Source organism: Ovis aries, chromosome 8 (assembly GCF_016772045.2).
Source record: "Ovis aries strain OAR_USU_Benz2616 breed Rambouillet chromosome 8, ARS-UI_Ramb_v3.0, whole genome shotgun sequence".
Classification (NCBI taxonomy): domain Eukaryota; kingdom Metazoa; phylum Chordata; class Mammalia; order Artiodactyla; family Bovidae; genus Ovis; species Ovis aries.
Genome location: NC_056061.1, coordinates 9,456,812 through 9,476,784, shown reverse-complemented (window position 1 = coordinate 9,476,784; position 19,973 = coordinate 9,456,812). Strand labels below are relative to the sequence as shown.

Genomic DNA, 19,973 nt, shown 5'->3' with positions numbered 1-19,973 from the left:
TTGAAGATTTTCCATTTCTCTAGTCCTTGCCCAAACTGGGTTCTAAACCAAAACTGGAATTCAGCCCAGCAATGGGAGCAGTTGCATTTGTAGCTATCATCCAAATTTAATTAATTTCAATTAAATTTGATACAGTTCAATAAATGTTTACTAATGTACCTTTTTGTATGGAATTCACTTTGTCTTCCAAATAGAGCCATCTCCAAAGCCAGAAATTTTTCTTAAAAATTTTCTAATTCTGGCACATTGATAGGCAGTCTAGTGCATGTCCATGGCAGAGGTTCAGCAGATAGACCTGGGCCAAAGCTTAGATATATGACCCAGGTGTCTTTAATCTATTCTCCAAGTCATATCCGGTGAGCTAAAGGACGTAGGTCAATAAGTCGCCTGTAGCACTGCTTGAAATATTTAAAGCCAAGAAGTGAATATTTATCAGATTTGGTTTAGCTCCCCCATACAAAAATCCAGAAGAGAAGACTGAAAATATTGTGTATTTTGGAATAGAAATTTATCACATTACCTTGGCAGTGAAAAAAAATGTTTAACTAGGGAAACAAAATCAAGCCAGCATCAAATCTTACGGCCTGAACAATGAGTGGATGTTATGTGTCTTCTGTAGTTAATAACAAATATTTTAATTCATTTAAAATGTTAGAATAAAGGAGTTGGGTACAAAGTGCATGTCAAAGGATACCTATTTTGAACTTGAACAAAAGCCTGCAGGAGAAATGTGTGACATAAAGAGACACTTGAACCCACAAAGTAGTGGTGTGATGACATTTGAAAAGGGGTAATGTTCAAAATAGTTTACAACTAGTCACTGACCACTAAGTGTTTAATAATCAGACTGGATGCCACCTATCAACTCATTGACCACTAAGTGTTTAATAATCAGACTGGATGCCACCTATCAACAAACAATAGGGCTTTGCTGGTGCAAGCTGCCGGAATACAAGCAGTTAAGTGTAAAGGTTTCTGATTCTCTTGGCACTCTCCACTGTACAGGTAATCACTAAAATTGTTCTGTAACTTCTAAGCTTTACCATAAGGAATTGGAAATCTTTAAGAAAATAACGAGTAGGGTGAATAAATTGAGTTTATTCATTATGTGATAGATAAGTAATTTTGAAGGGTATAAGTGCTTCTAGGCCCTGTCCCAAGAACTGGGGATGAAATGGTGAATTAAACAGACAGAAGCCCTGTTTTCATGGAAATTATTGTTTCCGTCAGTTTATTAAATCAGCTCAAGTGAGAGAAATCTAGTTTCCTCCCTGGAGAAGGAAATGGCAACCCACTCCAGTAATCTTACCTGGAAAATCTCATGGATGGAGGAGCCTAGCAGGCTACAGCCCATGGGGTCGCAAAGAGTTGGACACGAATGAGCGACTTCACTTTCACTTATAAAAATTGAATTAAAATATTTTGTTATTAAATATAGAAAACACATTAAAAACTGAGAATTGTATAACAAAAGTTTGTCAACTACTCAGCTTGACAAATCCTATCATTTGGTTTTTTCTCCAGCTTTTTTTTGTAGATAATTAAAATGACAAATTGGTAAGTTTTGACATATGCAAACATTCTTGAAACCATCATTCAAGAAAATTAATGAATTCATCACCCTCAAAAGTTTTCTCATGACTTTTTGTAATCTATCTACATGTCACCCCCACCCCAAGCCATGCCCAGGCAACCACTGATTTGATTTCTGTCACTATAGACTACTTCGAATTTTCTAGAATTTTATATAAATGGAATCGTATAGTATGTGCTCTTTTTTCATCTGCCTTTTTTTCACCCAGCATAATTAATTTATGATTTATGCATGTTATGAGTATCAGAAATTCATATTCATTTCTTTACTAAGTAGTATTCTGTGATATGGATATAGGAAAATTTACTTATCCCTTTACCTACTGATGGACATTTGGACTTTTTCCAGTTTGGGGCTATCACATATGAAGCTGTGATAAACATTCGCATTTGAGTCTGTGGGCATATACGTTCATTTCTCTTGGGCAAATATCAAGAGGTGGGATTAGGTCATATGGTAGATTCATTTTTAACTTTATCAGGAATGCCAAACTGAGTTTCTAAAGTGATTATACCATTTTACATTACTTCCCATTAGTGAAAAAGTGTTTGCTCTACGTTAGTGAAGAAGAGTTCCAGTTGCTCCATGTACTTCCAATACTTAATATCATTAGATTTTTAAATCTTAGATATACTAAATTGTGTGTAGTGGTATCTAATTTTGCTTTTAATTTTTCAGTGATGTTGAGCACCTTTTAATGTGTGTATTTGTTATCTGTATTTTCTTTTTTCATGAAGCATCTGATCAATTGATTTGTCCATTTTTTTAATTGAGTCATTTGTCTTACAGCTGAGTTTTAAGAGTCCTTTATATATGTATTCTAGCTACAAGGAAATAATAATAGAGTTCTACTCCTAGATAAACATAGTTGACACTCCTAATGTAAGGAAATAATAAAGATTCTGCAGTTATTGAAGCAAAATTGGCCCTTGTCAAGAGAATAAAAAGTTAACTGATTTTAGGTGTTTTTCTGCTCTATTAGATAATAGAAGAATTTGGAGCTCTATGAATAGACTGAGTTTTTTAAAAAATAATTTCTTTTTTTGAATATATAATGCATTTAAGCTGTTGAAAATTCAAAAGTGGAAGAAAGTTTATAAAAGGAAAACCTCCTTTCACTCCTGTCTTTGACTTTCCATTCACCTTCTCCACAGACAACCAGCTTTTATCCGGTTTCTGTATGTATCTTGCCAGGTAGATCTTATGCAAGTGTATGCAAATTCCACTTCACAAATTTCCATTCACAAAATGAACACTGCACATTGTTCTGAACCACATTTAACTGAACCATGAGACTCGGAGATTCTACATTATTTGGGTATTAAAGAATTCTTTGATGGGCAGACAGTATTCACTGGACAGTGTAATTAGCTGCCTCACTTGCTGTCTAATAAACCACTGAAACTCACTGAATTAAAAAAAAAAAACACTGAATAAATCACTGAAAATTCAGTGGCTTAAAACAATTCTTTATAAGCAAAGCTTATGCATCTGTATGTTGGCTGAGGATTAGATGGTTTGGCTTGGACTTGGTTGGCAAACTTGGCTAAGCTGGGCTGGCTCTCACTTCTGCAAATTGATTGGTGGGTTGTATTTTAGGTTGGGCTTGACTGAACTACCTTATCTGAAGACAGTTCTGTTCCAAATGGCTGTTACGTTCTTCCAAGACCAGTGGAATAGCAGCCGAGGCAATAGAAGCGCAGGAGGGAGCAAGCCTAATCCATGCCTTTCAAGATACTGCGTCCATCACATCTGTCACCGTGCTGTCAGCCAAGGCACATCACATGCTGAAGCTGATGTACCACAGTTTATTTCAACAACCTCCCATTAAGAGATTATTAGCTTTTCGCTGTTACAAGCAATGCATGGATGACTAAATACACGTCATCTTTCGTATATACCAGTATCTCTTTGAATAAATGCTGAGACGTGAACTTCAAAATTAAAAGATGAGCTTTTGTAATTTTGATAGGTGTTGGGAAGCACTGTTTAGAGGTTATTGTAACTGTATATTCCCATCAACAGTATTGGGGGTATGTTATCATTTTTTATATTTACCAATCTTGCACATGAAAATGTTACTTTTGCATAGCTCTAACTTGTATTTTTTAATTGTAAGTGAGGTTGACAATCTTTGCATATGTTTAAAAACAATTTATATTTTCTCCTGTTCATATCTTTTGCCCATTTAGTTCCAATGGGTTTTTTAATTTTTTTCAATTGATCACTATATCTTAAAGAAACTAATACTTAACCTATTAAATTAGGGCACTCACACCCCCAAAAAAAGCTCCTATAATTAAAAACAACAAGCAGAACCATAGTCTAACCAGTTCACCAGGGAGTCAGTGAAAGAGAGAGCTAAGAAAAGCCCTCTTTGTCAAAACAAATCTTAGAGATGTTTTTAAATGAGATGGTGTTAATTTAATGTCTTACCTCGGGCTGCCAGTGACATAAAGCCATATTGAAATGCCATAAACTGAGTGACTTAAACATTTTTTCTCACGGTTCTAGAGCCTGCTGCTGCTACTGCTAAATCGCTTCAGTCGTGTCCGACTCTGTGCGACCCCATAGACGGCAGCCCACCAGGCTCTGCCATCCCTGGGATTCTCCAGGCAAGAACACTGGAGTGAGTTGCCATTTCCTTCCCCAATGCATGAAAGTGAAAGTGAAAGTTCTAGAGCCTAGAAAAGTCCAAAATCTAGATATTGGCAGGGTGGGTTACAGTCTGAGGCCTCTTACCTTGGCTTGTAGGCAGCCATCACCTTGCCTCGTGCTCATACAACCTCTGTGTGTATGGCCAAGAAAGGAAGCTCTGGTGTTTCTTCTTCTTCTGGTAAGAATTCTAACCTCATGGGAGCCTCCCATTAATGACTTCATCTAAACCTAATTACCTCCAGGGGCCTCGCCTTCTAACATAAGCACATTGGGCACTAACATATGAGTTAGGAAGTGGGTGGATGGAGCCACACAATATTCAATCTTTTATTTCAAACTTAACTTTTTCAATAAACAAAATAATTCATTCTAGTTATAAGATGGTATAAATGAATATGTCTTCATATTTCTTTTCTTAACTAATTTAAAGTACAATTGTATATTTTGCTTGTAATTGTACTGTTGGACCAGAACATATAGAAATGTAATATATTTGACAATAACAACATCAAGAAGATAGATGAGAGCAAAGCTGTGTTGTACTAAGGAAAGGAACCCAGATGGTAGCTTGAATCCTTAGAACATACATAGGGAACCAAAATCAGTAAATAGAAAGGTTACTCTAACAAACTCTAATAAACTTGTTCCCATCTTTTCTCAGCCTGTTTAATACACATAAAATTATATAAGATAGTACTATTGGTGGATTAATAGCATATATACATGTGACATGTATAATAATGATAGTGAGAAAGGGGAAAGAGAGAATAACACTTCACGGAAGTAATGTTTCTATATCACACTGTAGTTAAGAATGTTTAAATCTGAAATAGATTCTGATAATATGTACATACTAACCCCTAGAGCAATCACTAACAAAATAAGTTTTAAAATAGTGAAAAAGTAATCATAGTAATTAACGTACTACTCTAGAAAATACTCACTTAATTCAAAATAGAGCAGTAGGAGAGACAGAGACAAAAAGACATCAGTTCAGTTCAGTTCAGTCGCTCAGTCGTGTCCGACTCTTTGCGACCCCATGGACTGCAGCGCGCCAGGCCTCCTTGTCCATCACCAACTCCCACAGTTTACTCAAACTCATGTCTATGGAGTCAGTGATGCCATCCAACCATCTCATCCTCTGTCGTCCCCTTCTCCTCTCGCCTTCAATCTTTCCCAGCATCAGGGTCTTTTCCAATGAGTCAGTTCTTCGCATCAGGTAGCCAATGTATTGGAGTTTCAGCTTCAACATCAGTCCTTCCAATGAATATTCGGGAATAATTTCCTTTAGGATGGACTGGTTGGATCTCCTTGCAGTCCGAGGGACTCTCAAGAGTCTTCTCCAACACCACAGTTCAAAAGCATCAGTTCTTCAGTGCTCAGCTTTCTTTATAGTCCAACTCTCACATCCATACATGACCACTGGAAAAACCAGAGCCTTGACTAGACGGACCTTAGTCATTACATTAGACAGTGGAAAATAAAAATTTAAATGACAGACATAAATCTAGCTATATCAATATAAATGCAAATGGTTAAATAGTCCAATCAATAGGCAGAAATTGTCAAATTGGATAGGAAACATGATTCAACTATTTACTCTCTACAGAAAAAGCTTCTTAGGTTCAAAGATACAAATAGATTGAAAGTAAAAGAATGGAAAAAGATAAAATCATGTAAATAGCAACCAAAGAAAGCGAGAATGACCACAATAATATCAAATATAATAGACTTTAAAATGAAAAGAAAATGGTACTAGAGATAAAGTGGGAAATTTATAATGAAAGAGTCAAACTATCAGAATGTTATCATAACTATAGACCTATATGCCTGCAACATCAGAGCTCAGAAATACATGAAATAAAAACAAACAGAAATGTAAGGAAAAATAGACAATTTGGCAAAAACAGTTCACGAGTTCACTGCTTTCCCCCATAATGGATAGAACATCAAAGTAGACTATCAACAAAGTAAATGGAAATCTTGAACATTATATGCAAAACAGTCTGCTGGACATCTATAGAAAATTCCACCCAACAACATCAGAAAACACATTTGTCTGAGTATGCTCAGGATAGACTATGCTAGGCTATAAAAAATCCTCAACAAATTTAAAGGGATTGAAATTATAGAAAGTATATCACAGTGGAAATTAGAAATTAGAAACAAAAAGAAATTTGGGATATTCACAAATAAGGAGGAATTTAACCAGTACACTACTAAATAACCAATAGGTCAAAGAGGAAGTCAAAAGAAAAATTAGAAAATATTTTAGGATGAATGAGTGAAAATGAAAATATACTAAAATGTACGAGATATAATTTAAGCCATTCTCATATGCATGCGTGTTAGTCACTCAGTTCTGTCAAACTCTTTGTGACCCCATGGACTATAGCCCACCAGAGTCCCCTGTCTGTGGAATTCTCCAGGCAAGAATACTGGACTGGGTTGCCATTCCCTTCTCCAGGTATCTTCCCAACCCAGGGGTTGAACCCACGTCTGCATTGCAGGTGGATTCTTTACCACCTGAGCTACCAGGGAAGCTAAGAAATTCTTAGGGAGAAATTTATAGTTGTAAACACCTACTTGTGATCACATTACTTTATGGTAGATAGATGGAGAAACAATGGAAACAGTGACAGATTTTATTTTCTTGGGCTCCAAAATTACTGTAGATGGTAACTGCAGCCATGAAATTAAAAGACACTTGCTCCTTGGAAGAAAAGCTATGACAAACCTAGGCAGCATATTAAGAAACAGAGACATCACTTTACCAACAAAGGTCTGTATATTCAAAGCTATGGTTTTTCCAGTAGTCATGTATGGATGTGAGAGTTGGACCATAAAGAAGGCTGAGCACCGAAGAACTGATGCTTTTGAACTGTGGTGCTGGAGAAGACTCTTGAGAGTCCCTTATACTTCAAGGAGATCCAACCAGTCAATCCTGAAGGAAATCAACCTTGCATAGTCATTGGAAGGACTGTTGGTGAAGCTGAAGTTCCAATACGTTCGCCACCTGATATAAAGAGCAGATTCACTGGAAAAGAGCCTAATGCTGGGAAAGATTGAGGGGAGGAGGAGAAGGGGACAACAAAGGATGAGATGGTTGGGTGGCATCACTGACTTGATGGACATGAGTTTGATCAAACTCCAGGAGATACCGAAGGACAGGGAAGCCTGGCGTGCTGCAGTTCATGGGTTCACAAAGAGTCAGATACAACTTAGCAACTGAACAACAACAAATACCTGCATGAGGGGGAAAAAAGAAACAATCTCAAACAATGATTAAACATTTCACTTAAGATACTGGGAGGACTTCTGCAGTGGCCCAGTGGCTAAGACATCGTGCTCCCAATACAGGGAGCCTCAGTTTGATCCCTAATCAGGGAACTAGTTCCCATGTGCCGCAACTAAGACCTGGCACAGCCGATTGAATAAAAATAAATATATATTTTTTAAAGATACTGGAAAAGGAGGATCAAATTAAATCCAAAGCAAGGATAAGGGAGAAATAATAATGATTAGAACTGAAATAAATGAAATGGATAAAATAATAAAGAAAATCAATAAAAGCTAAAGTTAGTTCTTCAAGGTCAACAAAATTGATAAAACTTTAAAAAGACTCCAATTACTAAAATCAGAAATGAAAGCACACTATCACCAAACTTACAAAAGTAAAAAGAATTATGAAAGAATGCTATGAATAAGAGCGTACCAATAAAAGAGGTAATTTGGATGAATGGAAAATTTTCTAGAAAGACGTTACTAAAACTGCCTCAAAAAGAAGTAGAAAATCGGAATAGACTTCTAACATGTAAAGAGACTTCGTTAATAATCAAAAAACTTCACAAGGGAAAGCCAATGACCAGGCAACATCACAGGTAATTTATACCAAACACTTAAATAAGAGTTCTAATTTTTGATAAATTTTTCCAAATATAGAAAAGGTAACATTTCTTTTTAGTGAAGTGTTGTTGATTTGCAATGTTGTGTTAAGTGCACAGTAAAGTGATTCAGTTATATATATGTACACATACAAACACGCACATACTGGTTTTCAGATTCTTTTCCATTATAGATTATAAGATATTGAATATAGTTTCCTGTGCTATATAGTAGGTCCTTGTTGGTTGTTTACCTCATATATAGTAGTATGTATTGTTAACCCCATATTCTTCATTTATCTTCCCTCTGCACCTTTCCCCTTTGGTAAGCATAAGTTTGTTTTCTATAACTGTTAGTCTGTTTCTATTTTGAAAATAAGTTCATTTGTATCATTGGTTTTGATTCCACATATAAGTGGTATCATATGATACCTGTCTTTTCCTGTGTGACTTTACCTGGTATGGCAATCTCTAGGTCCATCCGTGTTGTGGCAGATAGCATTATTTCATTCTTTTTTGTGGCTGAGTAATATTCTGTTGTATATACACCACATCATCCTTATCCATTTATCTGCTGATGGACACAGGTTGCTTCCACGTCTTGGCTATTGCAAATAGTGCTGCATTGAACATTGGGGTGCGTGTGTCTTTTCAAAGAAGAGTTTTCTTTAGATATATGCCCAAGATTGAGATTGCAAGATCATATGATTAGGGACTATATTTTTAAGGAACCTCCATACTATTCTCCAAAGTGGCTGCATCAAGTCATGTTCCCACCAACCGTGCAGGAGGAAACCCTCATACATTGTTAGGTGGGAATGAGAACTGGTGCAGCCATTATGGAAAACAATATGGAGGTCCTTCAAAAAAATTTTTAAATTAAAAAATTTTTTAAACTTAAAAAACAAAATGATCCCACTACTCTGCTTTTTCATATATAGTTGAAGAAAATGAAATCAGTATCTCAAAGAGATTTCTACACTCCCATGATCATCACAGCATTATTCACAAGTAGCCAAGATGTGAACAGTCTAACTGTTCATCAGCATATAAATAAATAGAATGTGGTATATGTACACAAGGGACTATTATTTGCCACAAAATAAAAGGAAATTCTGCCATTTGTGACAACATAGATACACCTGGGAGGGCATATGCTGAGTGAAATAAGCGAGACAGAAAAAGACAAATACTACATGGTGTTGCTTATATAGGGAATAAAAAAGTTTGTATTTCATAGACCCAGAGAGTAAATATTGGTTTCTAGGGTCTGAGAGTGATGGAAATGAGATGTTATTCAAAGGGTACAAACATACTGTTATAAGATGAATACATTATGAGGATCCCAGCATGGTGAGTATGTGAATAGATCTTATAGACCACACACAAAAAAGTAATTATGTGAGTTGATGAATGTGTTAATTAACTTGATTGTGGTAATGATTTCATGACATATGTATATAATCATCACATTGTATACTTTAAATATATATAATTTTATACCTCAATTATATCTCAATAAAGCTGAAATCTACAAAATGCTGAAATATCTTAAGGAGATCCAAATAAGAGGATAGAAATCCCTTGCTCATAAAACTTAATAGTAAGATGACAGTATTCTACAGATTGATCTGCACATTCAAAACAGTCCCTATTAAATTCTCACTTGAGCTTTTTACAAATCATTGACAAGTTGATCCTAAAAGCATTTTACAAAATGCAAGAGACCCAGAATAGCCAAAATGACCTTGAGAAAGAACAAAGTTGGGGGACTCACGCACCTGACAACTTCAACTAGTATCATACAACTGCATTAATCAAGAGAGTGTGGTGATGCAGACACAGAAGACAGACCTGTAGTTGCCAAGGAGAGTGGGGAAGGGACAGTGGGAGTTTGGGATTAGCAAATACAATCTACAGAACGGATGAACAACAAGGGTCCTGCTGTATAGCACAGGGAACCATATTCAATATCCTGTGATAAACCATAATGGAAAAGGATATTAGAAAGAATGTGTGTGTGCATCCGAATCACTTTGCTGTTCAGCAGAAATTAACACAACATTGTAAATCAACTATACTCCAATAAAAAGAAAAAGAGAGAGTGGTGATTTCATGAGGATAGATTTATAGATCAGTAAAATAGAACTGAGAGTCCGTATATAAACCCTCACCTTTAAGTTTGGTTGGTTTTTGACAAGGGTGCCAAGACCATTCAAAGGGAAAGAATTGTCTTTCAACAGATGGTACTGGTACAACTAGATATCCGCATGCAAATGAATTGAAGTTGGTTTCCCTCTTTACCTATATACAAAAAAATTTAACTCCAAATAGATCACAGAAGTAAATATAAGAGGTTAAACTAAAAAACTCTTAGAAAAAAACATATGAATAAATCGTTGTATCATTGGGTTAGGAGAAGTCTTTTAGATATGACACCAAAAGCACCAACAATATTAATAACAAAATCTATCAATCAAATTTCATCAAAACTAAAAACTTTTATGATTCAAAGAACACTACCAAGAAATGAGACAATAACTCCCAGAATGGAAGAAAATGTATATAAATCATATATCTGATAACAGATTTATATCTGGAGTATGCAAGGAACTCTTACAACTCAGCAACAAAAATACAAACCTGCTTTTTAAATGGCCAAAATATCTGAATTGACATTCCTCCAAAGAAGATATACAGATAGCCAATAAGTCCTTGAGAAGAGGCTCAATATCATTAGCCATTAGGAAAATGCAAAATAAAACCACAGTGAGATAATGCTTCCAGCCCACTAGGATGACTATAATCAGAAAGACAAGTAATGACAAGCGTCGGTGAGGATTTAGAGAAACTGGAGTCTGTGGGCACTGCTGGTGGGAACATTAAATGATACAGCTGCTGTGGAAAACAGTTTGGCAGCTCCTCAAAATGTTAAGTAAAAGGTTATCACGTGACTCAGCAATTGCACCCTTAGGTAAATATCCAAGAGAAAGGAATACATATGACCCCATGAAAATTCATAAATGACTGTTCATAGCAGCGTTAGGCGTACTAACCAAAAAGTGTTTTCACACTTTGAACAGTGTTTGGACATTGTTCCCAAATCTTTAACAACTGATAAATTATTAAAAAAAAATATTGTAGGAGTGTGAAAAGTAAAAGTCATATTTCTTTATAATAATGTCAATATTTTCATGGTACATTATTTGACAATAAAAATGTCAATAAATGATATATTATTTGACAATAAAAATGAAATACTAATATATGCTATAACATGAATGAATCATAAATATCATGCTATATAAAAAAGGCAGTCAAAAGGGGTCACACATTGTATGATTCCATTTTTATGAAATATCGAGTGTAGGCAAGTGTATAGAGACAAGTAGAGTGGTTGGCCAAGGCTGGGACTGGTAGTGGGGGAAATAGGGAGTGTCTGCTAATGCATACGGATTCCTTTGGGGAAGTGATGGGAATGTTCCAAAATTGATTTGATTTTGGTGATGGCTTCATAACTCTGTGAGTATCCACAAAAATTAATTTAGTATTTAAATAGATTATTTAGTATGTAAATTATATCTCAAAACTGTTAATAGCAAAATTTTTTAATTAAAAAGAAACACCATTGGGCAAGTAAGTTTCAGACATAATAATGACCATAAGTAAGAGAGTCCTGGGAGAAATCTGTGGAAGTGTTAAACTTCCAGTCTCACAGATTAAAGAACCTGATGTGAATCCGTTTCATATAGAGAGTAGAAATACATGTACCAAACCCAGTACTTCCAGTCTGTCTGTTTTCTAACTCGCCCTTCACACTATCACAGGTGAGGTCTTTCTAAAGGCAAAATTCTGAGCAGTTCATTCCCTGCTCAATGCCCTAATGGTAGCTCCTTACCTCCAGAGTAAGATAATGGACCTTTAGTATAATAAGCCGCTCACACCACTTGCCTGAAACTACTCCTTGTATTCCATTCTCCTGCAATACCGTTCAGTTTATGGTTCCCTAAACCTGTCATATTTTTTTTCTTTCTATTTTCTGAGCATTCAACACTCTGCTCAGAGGACTTTCCACACACACATTTTCTACACCTGCCTGGTAAACTCAGATTTATTCTCTCATACTTGGCTTAACATCAGCTTCTTGACACATGTTGGCCTCAAATAGCATGTACTGACCCCTCCTCTGCAACACCCATGCAAGTTATGCCTCCTCCTGTGTGATAATTATTTGTTTACATGGTTGAATTTTACATCAGACTATAGTCCTTCCTTCTTTGTATCTTCAGTGTCAAGGAAAGCATTTATTGAAGGACTGGATGGATGGATGGATAAATTGCAAACTAATTACAAGTTCTCAATCATCTACTTTAATCTTAGTGTAGTTTGAAGTACCTAAATGATAAATCTGATGGCTTCCTAACTAATAGGACTTTTAGAATGATTTTTTAAGTTTTCAGAAAAAGCTTTAGAGATTATATAACATCGCTTTTCATGCAAACTGATCTTTCTCTTACTCTTTTTCCTAAAGGAAAAAAAGTACTCCATGGGGACAAAAAAAGTTAAAAAATAATAATAGACTTCCCATGATATACATTCACTATTGCAATAGTCATTGTTCAAACAATGGAATTTAGCTTGATACTTCCATTTTTGGGTGTTAGAAGTTTTTTAAAAATATTTTTATTTATTTATTTTGGGCTGTGCTGGGTCTTGTTGCTTTCCGTGGGCTTTCTCTAGCTGCAGTGAGTGGGGGTGGCTATTCCTCCCCGCAGAGTGCAGGCTTCTAGTTGCAACAGCTCCTCTGGAAGCAGAGCGCGGGCTCCAGGCATGCAGGCTTCAGTAGCTGTAGCTTACAGGCTCCAGGGAGCAGACTCCGTATTCGTGGTTCTGTGGACTTAGTTGCTTTGCGGCGTGTGGAATCTGCCCGAACCAGGGGTCGAACCCCTGTCCTCTGCATTGGCTGGAGGATTCTTATCCACCGCGCCACCAGGGAAGTCACTTATCAGGTTCACATAAAGAAAATATATTAAATTGTAATTATATATAATTAAATAAAATATAACTATGCATGAAAGTAAAAGTGTAAGTCGCTCAGTCGTGTCCAACTCTTTCTGACCCCATGGACTGTAGCCCACCAGGCTCCTCTGTCCATGGAATTCTCCAGACAGGAATACTGGAGTGGGTTTCCATTCCCTTGGCTATAGGGGATCTTCCTGACCCCAGGGATTGAACCCCCGTCTCCTGCGTTGCAGGTGGACTCCTTACCATCTGAGCTGCAAGCTGCATAACCTTGTATAATTATATGTAAATACTAATTTGGAGATTGTGTCTGAAACGTGTTTTCAAAGAGTTGTCTAAGACAATGTAGACAATGTAACAAATGGATGTTATCACAGGCAATTCATTATAACATTTTTTTTAGTCTTTGGACAGAATGAAAAAATATACTTAGTGATCACAAGTTGTATCCAATGCGAAAAGTACTGAGTTCCTACTTATTTGAGCATGAAATATTTACAATAATTCTCAATGGTTTAGCTGAATTTGGTTTTCTATTAAAATATCTGCTATAGACTCTTTCATGTGCATAATTTCATTAAAAATTGACTTTTGGTTAAGAAAAAAGACACCTAACATTTCTATTTTATGATAAAATCTTTGTTGAGAAAAACGTTTTCATGTTCAAGAAAACTCAACAATAGTTTTGTCAATACAAATAATGCACAATTTTTGTTTCCAATGTTCCTTTTGTATACCTAAAATTTTGTGGCTTAAAAGCAGACCACACGATGTTAGATTTTTTTTTATAATTAAGAATTAGAGAAGGACTTTGCTTTTCCTCTTGAGAGCATTTTTAGAGACCAGTGCAGTTATCACTGAGTTAAAGGCCCATCTGGGACCTGTCTGTCTTTTCTAAGCCCAAGTCTGCCTATTATTAAACTTCAACTAGCGGGCTGGCAAGTGGGCCAGCAAGTAGGCCACATTTAATGAAATTTCCAGGTCATTTGGGCGAGGCTTAGCTATTAATATTACCAGAAGAAATAATAAATCGCTTGGTGCAGAAATAATTTTTCTATCTTAGAATTTTCACAGCCCATGGTATTTTTTTTGTGTGGATCTTATCACTTTCCACCTTGCTTTATGGTTGCTTATATGCCATGCTCACTCCTTCTAATGCATTGTAAGTAAGAGACTGACTTTCACTCAACTTTTTATAACTCATACCACTTTTTACAGAGATTTAGCGTACAGGAGTTACCTAATCAATGCCATTAGAATGTCAGATTATTCAATTAATTTCTCTTAAATTCAAGTATAGAATTGTGACAATGCCAAAATTGTGTTTAGAGAAAGTTTTAGTTTCACCATGATTATATACATCAATGACATAATTGAAGCTTAGAGCAACATAATATTGATCTATGTTGTCCTATAGATCAACATATATGTAAATAAGGTATCATCGTCTTCCTCTAGTTCATTTTCTTGAATAGTCAGCAGCTCCCTGCAATACTTCTTGTAAGAGGGCTCCTTGATGTTTCAGCGCCCTCCAGAGGTCTCCAGAATATTCTGACACTTGTCCTTGAAGAGTATGCAGAAACCCACAGTTTTGCATTGGAAGCACAAAGGCTGCTGGAGCCTGCAACACCTGGCAGGCTCCCAAGAGACAGATGAGATAATCTTCTAAATGTGGAAAGGAAGTATTGCATGTGTGCTAAGTCGCTTCAGTCATGTCCAACTCTTTGCGATCCCATGGACTGCAACCTGCCAGGCTCTTCTGTCCATGGGATTCTCCAGGCAGGAATACTAGCGTGAGTTGCCATGCCCTCCTCCAGGGAATCTTCCCAACCCAGGGATCGAACCTGTGTCTCTTTCTGTCTCCTGCGTTGTAGGTGGGTTCTTTACCACTAACACCACCTGGGAAGCCCCAAAATGTTAAAGAAATTATGCTTTCCTGCTAATGGTTAATACATGATTGCCAAAATGTGGTACTCAATACATCCTGAGGAAAGAAAGGAAGAAATAGATGCTGGTGCCCTCCTTTCTTAGTTTGCTTCATCAGAGTGTCCTGCTGCTGCTGCTAAGTCGCTTCAGTCGTGTCTGACTCTGTGCAACCCCATAGATGGCAGCCCACCAGGCTCCCCCATCCCTGGGATTCTCCAAGCAAGAACACTGGAGTGGGTTGCCATTTCCTTCTCCAATGCATGAAAGGGAAAAGTGAAAGTGAAGTCGCTCAGTTGTGTCTGACTCTTGGCGACCCCATGGACTGCAGCCCACCAGGCTCCTCCATCCATGGGATTCTCCAGGCAAGAGTACTGGAGTGGGGGGCCACTCCCTTCTCTGTCAGAGTGTCCTAATCCTGACCTTAATCCTAACCTTCACCAGGTGGAGAAGGTTAGGATTTGGACTTCCCTGGTGGTTCAGACGGTAAAGCGTCTGCCTACAATGTGGGCGACCTGGGTTCCATCCCTGGGTCAGGAAGATCTCCTGGAGAAGGAAATGGGAACCCACTCCAGTACTCTTGCCTGGAAAATCCCATGGAAGGAGGAACATGGTAGGCTGCAGTCCATGGGGTCACAAAGAGTTGGACACAACTGAGCAACTTCAGTTTCACCAGGTGTAGCGCAGACTGTATATACCACGCCCCATACCTGCCAGACATACCTGATTTCACCTTAGATGCAGTCGGCAGCGATCTAAAAACTTCCTACCTCTAGCACCACCAATGTCTCTCTTCTTCCTCCCAGTTCTCCAGCACCACAGGAGTTTGCTCTGCCCAAGACAGTGGCAACCCAGAAGTCAAGCGGATGGAAAGCCACCATCCGCTGCGGGACGTCCGTCAACCCTCGGGGACTGGAAGTTGCTGTCTAAGTGCTGCAGCCGCAATGCATCCAGGCACGGGCTTCTGAGGTATATCTCACCTGGCTTCTCTGAAGGTCACTATTGGGGTTGAGCCCAGAGCAGCCTCATCACACCCTGTATCTCACTGCATTGCTCCTTCCCTGTGCTTCCAAGGGTCAGCTCCCCAGAAAGTGACCTGCACTTAGTCCTTCCCTTGAGGGAACCCAAGAAGTCAGGGAAATGAAAAGTATGTACTACATGCTTGAGTTAACTAGCAGTCATATAATGGATACCCCTTTTGAAACGATTTTTCTTTTCTATTGGATGTTATATTTTCATTGGCTGGCTACAGCAGACTACTTTCTATTTCTGAAAGATTCCCTTTTAATTCAGTTTTTAATTGGAGTATAATTGCTTTACAATGTTGCTTTCGTTTCTGCTGTACAATGGGAATCAGCTGTAAGTATACATATATCCCCTCTCTCTTGAGCTCCCACCCCTATTCCACGCCTGTAGGTCATCACAGGTCACAGAGCAGAGCTCCCTGTGCTCTACAGCAGCTTCCCACTTGTTGAAAAGATTTTGCAAGGAAATTTCGTAATGAAAATACTGCTGATCTGTAAGAGCCAGTGAACAAGAAAATGACATTACTGACACTTTTCTGAATCTAAGAAAAAGCTCTCTGTCAGCCAAATTGCAGTATAAAAATAATGGCCATCTAATCAGATCTAACAGGAAGTGGACAAAAGAATCAAAATTGTTAATGGAAAATAATAGGGATCTCAGTCTGATGCACAGAAGCAGAACAAAGGGAAACATAAGGAAGTACAATGGGCTTCCCTGGTGGCTCAGTGGGAAAGAGTCCACCTGCCAGGCAGGAGGCATGGATTCAATCCCTGGGTTGGGAAGTCCCCGGGAGTAGGCACTATGGGTCCACTCCAGTGTTCTTGCCTGGGAAATCCCATGGACAGAGGAGCCTGGAGTCTACAGTTCATGAAGTTACAAAAGAGTCGGACATGACTTAGCGACTAAAACAACAAGGAAGTACAATGGCTAACAACATGAATTTGAAGCCAGACTGTGATCTTATTCCAGCTCTGCCACTTATTAGCTCTGTAAACTTGAGCAAGTCAGTTCCTCTCTCTGTTTCCCCATCTATAAAATGGGCATAATAATTGTACCTACTTCAGAAGAAATTTGTGACGATTAGCTAAGGTAATATAGCTAGAGTATTTAAAATCATGTCTGATGAGAGCAAGTTCTATGTAAATATTAGGATATTTACATAGGATATTTACATGTAGAATAATCTTCATGAAATGTTAAGCCTCTGTCTTCTCATCTGTATAAACAGAGCTGCTAATGATATCTACTGCGTTGGAATACTTGGAAGATTTAAATTGGATAATACATATAAGCTGCGCAGTGCCTGGCACACATCATTCACTCAATGTATATTAGCTATTATTATTAATGATATATTGCAGTTAAAGAGAAAATCGGAAGTTAGGACATAAGGGCTTCTCAAGAAGTCTACCAGGAAGAGGAGGGACGTGAATCATTCACTAGAGTAGGAAAGAGCGCCAAGAAGGAATTTTTTTAAATTTTAGGATGGAGAGAGGCTTGTGCATGTTTTTAGGTGGAAGAGAAAGGGCCAGTAGCTGAATAAAAATACTATTGTAAGAAGCGGAGAGTTCTTTACTTAGATAAGATAGTTTCATAACGGATGAATTTCACAAAGAGATAATATGACAAGTTCAATAAATCAGTAACAGAAAGTAATATTTGAGTTGAAACAACGATGGGTGAATCTAATTTATGAAAGCACCTGCAATTTGTTGGCTGTTCTCAGGCAAAGTAAGTTATTTCCTCCATGGAGCGCTTTCAGTTTTTCAATTTGTAATTCTTTACTGCTTCTGAAATGAATGTAACTTCTTCTTAAATGAACGAGAGTCTGGGCAGGTCTACCTAGATCACCTCCTTCCAACAGTTTTTCTAATCATGTGAGACTTGAAAGGAGAGACAGACAAACACATCTATCTCAACTAACCAGGCGGTCAATCCCCAAGTAAATCTCAGGTTTGGGAATTAGCGTTAGTAAGACCCAGTGGAAAATAGTGACTACTTTGTTATCCATAAATATTCATCAAGGAAGTCAGTAGCCCCTGGCAGTACGGGAGACCCGTAGACCCACATGATCAGAGAATTGGGGAGAAGGGAAAGCGGAGGAGAGTACAGAGTACTTTCATCTTGCTACACAGCTTGGTTCAAAAGCAGGCGCTTCCAACATTATTATGTTTTAAAAAATGTGATGAACCATTCTGACTGCCAGATGCCATTTTGAGCTTTACCAGAATCATCAGCTTGCTGTGCTGAAAGTTTAGAAAAACTTAACAGCTACCTTTTCATGATCCATTTGACCCTGTACGCAAGTGAAGAAGATCCTTGTAACCCAGTTCCCTAGACCTCTCCAATCCCGGTAGTTCCTCTTTACAAAAGAGCTCTAGTCTCCTGGTCAGTGGAGAGAGTGATGGGGGCCATGTAACTGGCCAGCCTTTTCTCATCACGACAGCAATAACGCAGGACTCAGCTCACTTCAGTGAAAACGTCTTGGCTGAATTCTCACTTTCTTCTTGGCCAACTAGTGTTAGCAGGAAAAGAATCTAAGAGACCCATTCCCACTGAGTTGCTGATTTCTGATAATGGTTTATTATGATATCCCTTCAGGCTATTTACATTTGAGTAAGAGAAAGCTTTGATGCTGAAGGTAACAATTTAAGTACTTTGGATCGCTCTAGGGGAGACCTGTGGAGACTTAGGCCTCTTCCCAGCACTTTACCAATTATATCATATAAGCAGCCTACTCTTAGCTCCAATGATTCTTGGCAGGCAACATGGCTGAGGATACTAAGAATAATAGCCACGTGACCAGAGTTCCAATCCTAAACCCTTTCTAGAAAGAAAAGTCTCCATGATCTAGGAAATCAAGGTAAATTACCTCCTTCCTTTATGGGGCTGTCATCATGGATTAGCCGTGACAATCAAATGTATCTTGTACTGATTTTTTAAAATATGTTGGTTAAAATTATATATCCCCAACCATTATTCTGTTCTGAGAAAAGAAGAAAGAGGAAGAACGAGGTTCACAGAAACGGTAATCCATAAAAGTAAATCCTCAGGCTGCCTTCAGGAGATAGAGAATTTTCACTGATGAAAAACTTAGCATATGAAAGCGCTGGGTAGATACTTATAAGTCAGGTAGTAACATCTGTGGAAAAGACAGTAGGCTAACTATTGTGGGCAAATATAGAGGAGACAGTAAGAAACTTCTAAATACATGACAACAAATGTGAGAAACAGATATTACCCGGTGCAGCTGTGTGTGTGTGTGTGTGTGTGTGTGTGTGTGTGTGTGTGTGTGTGTGTGTGTGAGGACAGAGTGTGGATGAAGGGCATAATAAAGTAATCAAAGCAGGCAAAAACATAGAAATTCCTTTCTTTATATAGGGCAATTACTCTCATAAATTTTTTTGTAATTTTATTCTCATATCTACCTTAAAATATTAAATATTAAATTTTATTTTAAAAATTAAACATTAAAGTACTAACAACTCAAACAACAAGATTCTACTATAGCTCAGGGATATAGTCAATATCCTGTGATAAACCATAATGGAAAAGAATATGTAAAAGAATATATATATATGTGTGTATGTGTGTGAATATACATATAAAACTGAATCACTTTGCAGTGTAGTAGAAATTAACGCAATGTTGTAAATCAACTATACAACAATTTTAAAAAAAAAGAAAAAAAAACCCCTGAAAATTCAAGTGCAGCAGAGATCCAGAGAAAAGAAAGGAGGCTTGTCTGAAAGGTCACACAGCAGGGGGACAGTTAGGGAGAGAGATGGCGGAGAAGTCAGGACAAAGCTATGCCATTTAGCATCATTATTGGCTTAAGCACCATTTTATTATACTCTCTGTTTGTG

General features: G+C 37.6%; 1 long non-coding RNA gene across 4 annotated transcripts in view; it reads left to right on the top strand.

The window, feature by feature from the left end:
* LOC121820148 (uncharacterized) overlaps nt 1–19,973 on the top strand; it is an 85,856-nt gene that overhangs the window by 51,731 nt on the left and 14,152 nt on the right. For 2 of the 4 annotated variants that reach the window (XR_006060572.1, XR_009601589.1), the window contains 2 exons: nt 4,109–4,223; nt 15,888–16,050. This is a non-coding gene — a long non-coding RNA (uncharacterized LOC121820148). The remainder of the gene's footprint in view (nt 1–4,108; nt 4,224–15,887; nt 16,051–19,973) is intronic. The other 2 variants (XR_006060573.1, XR_006060571.1) reach the window with 1 other exon arrangement.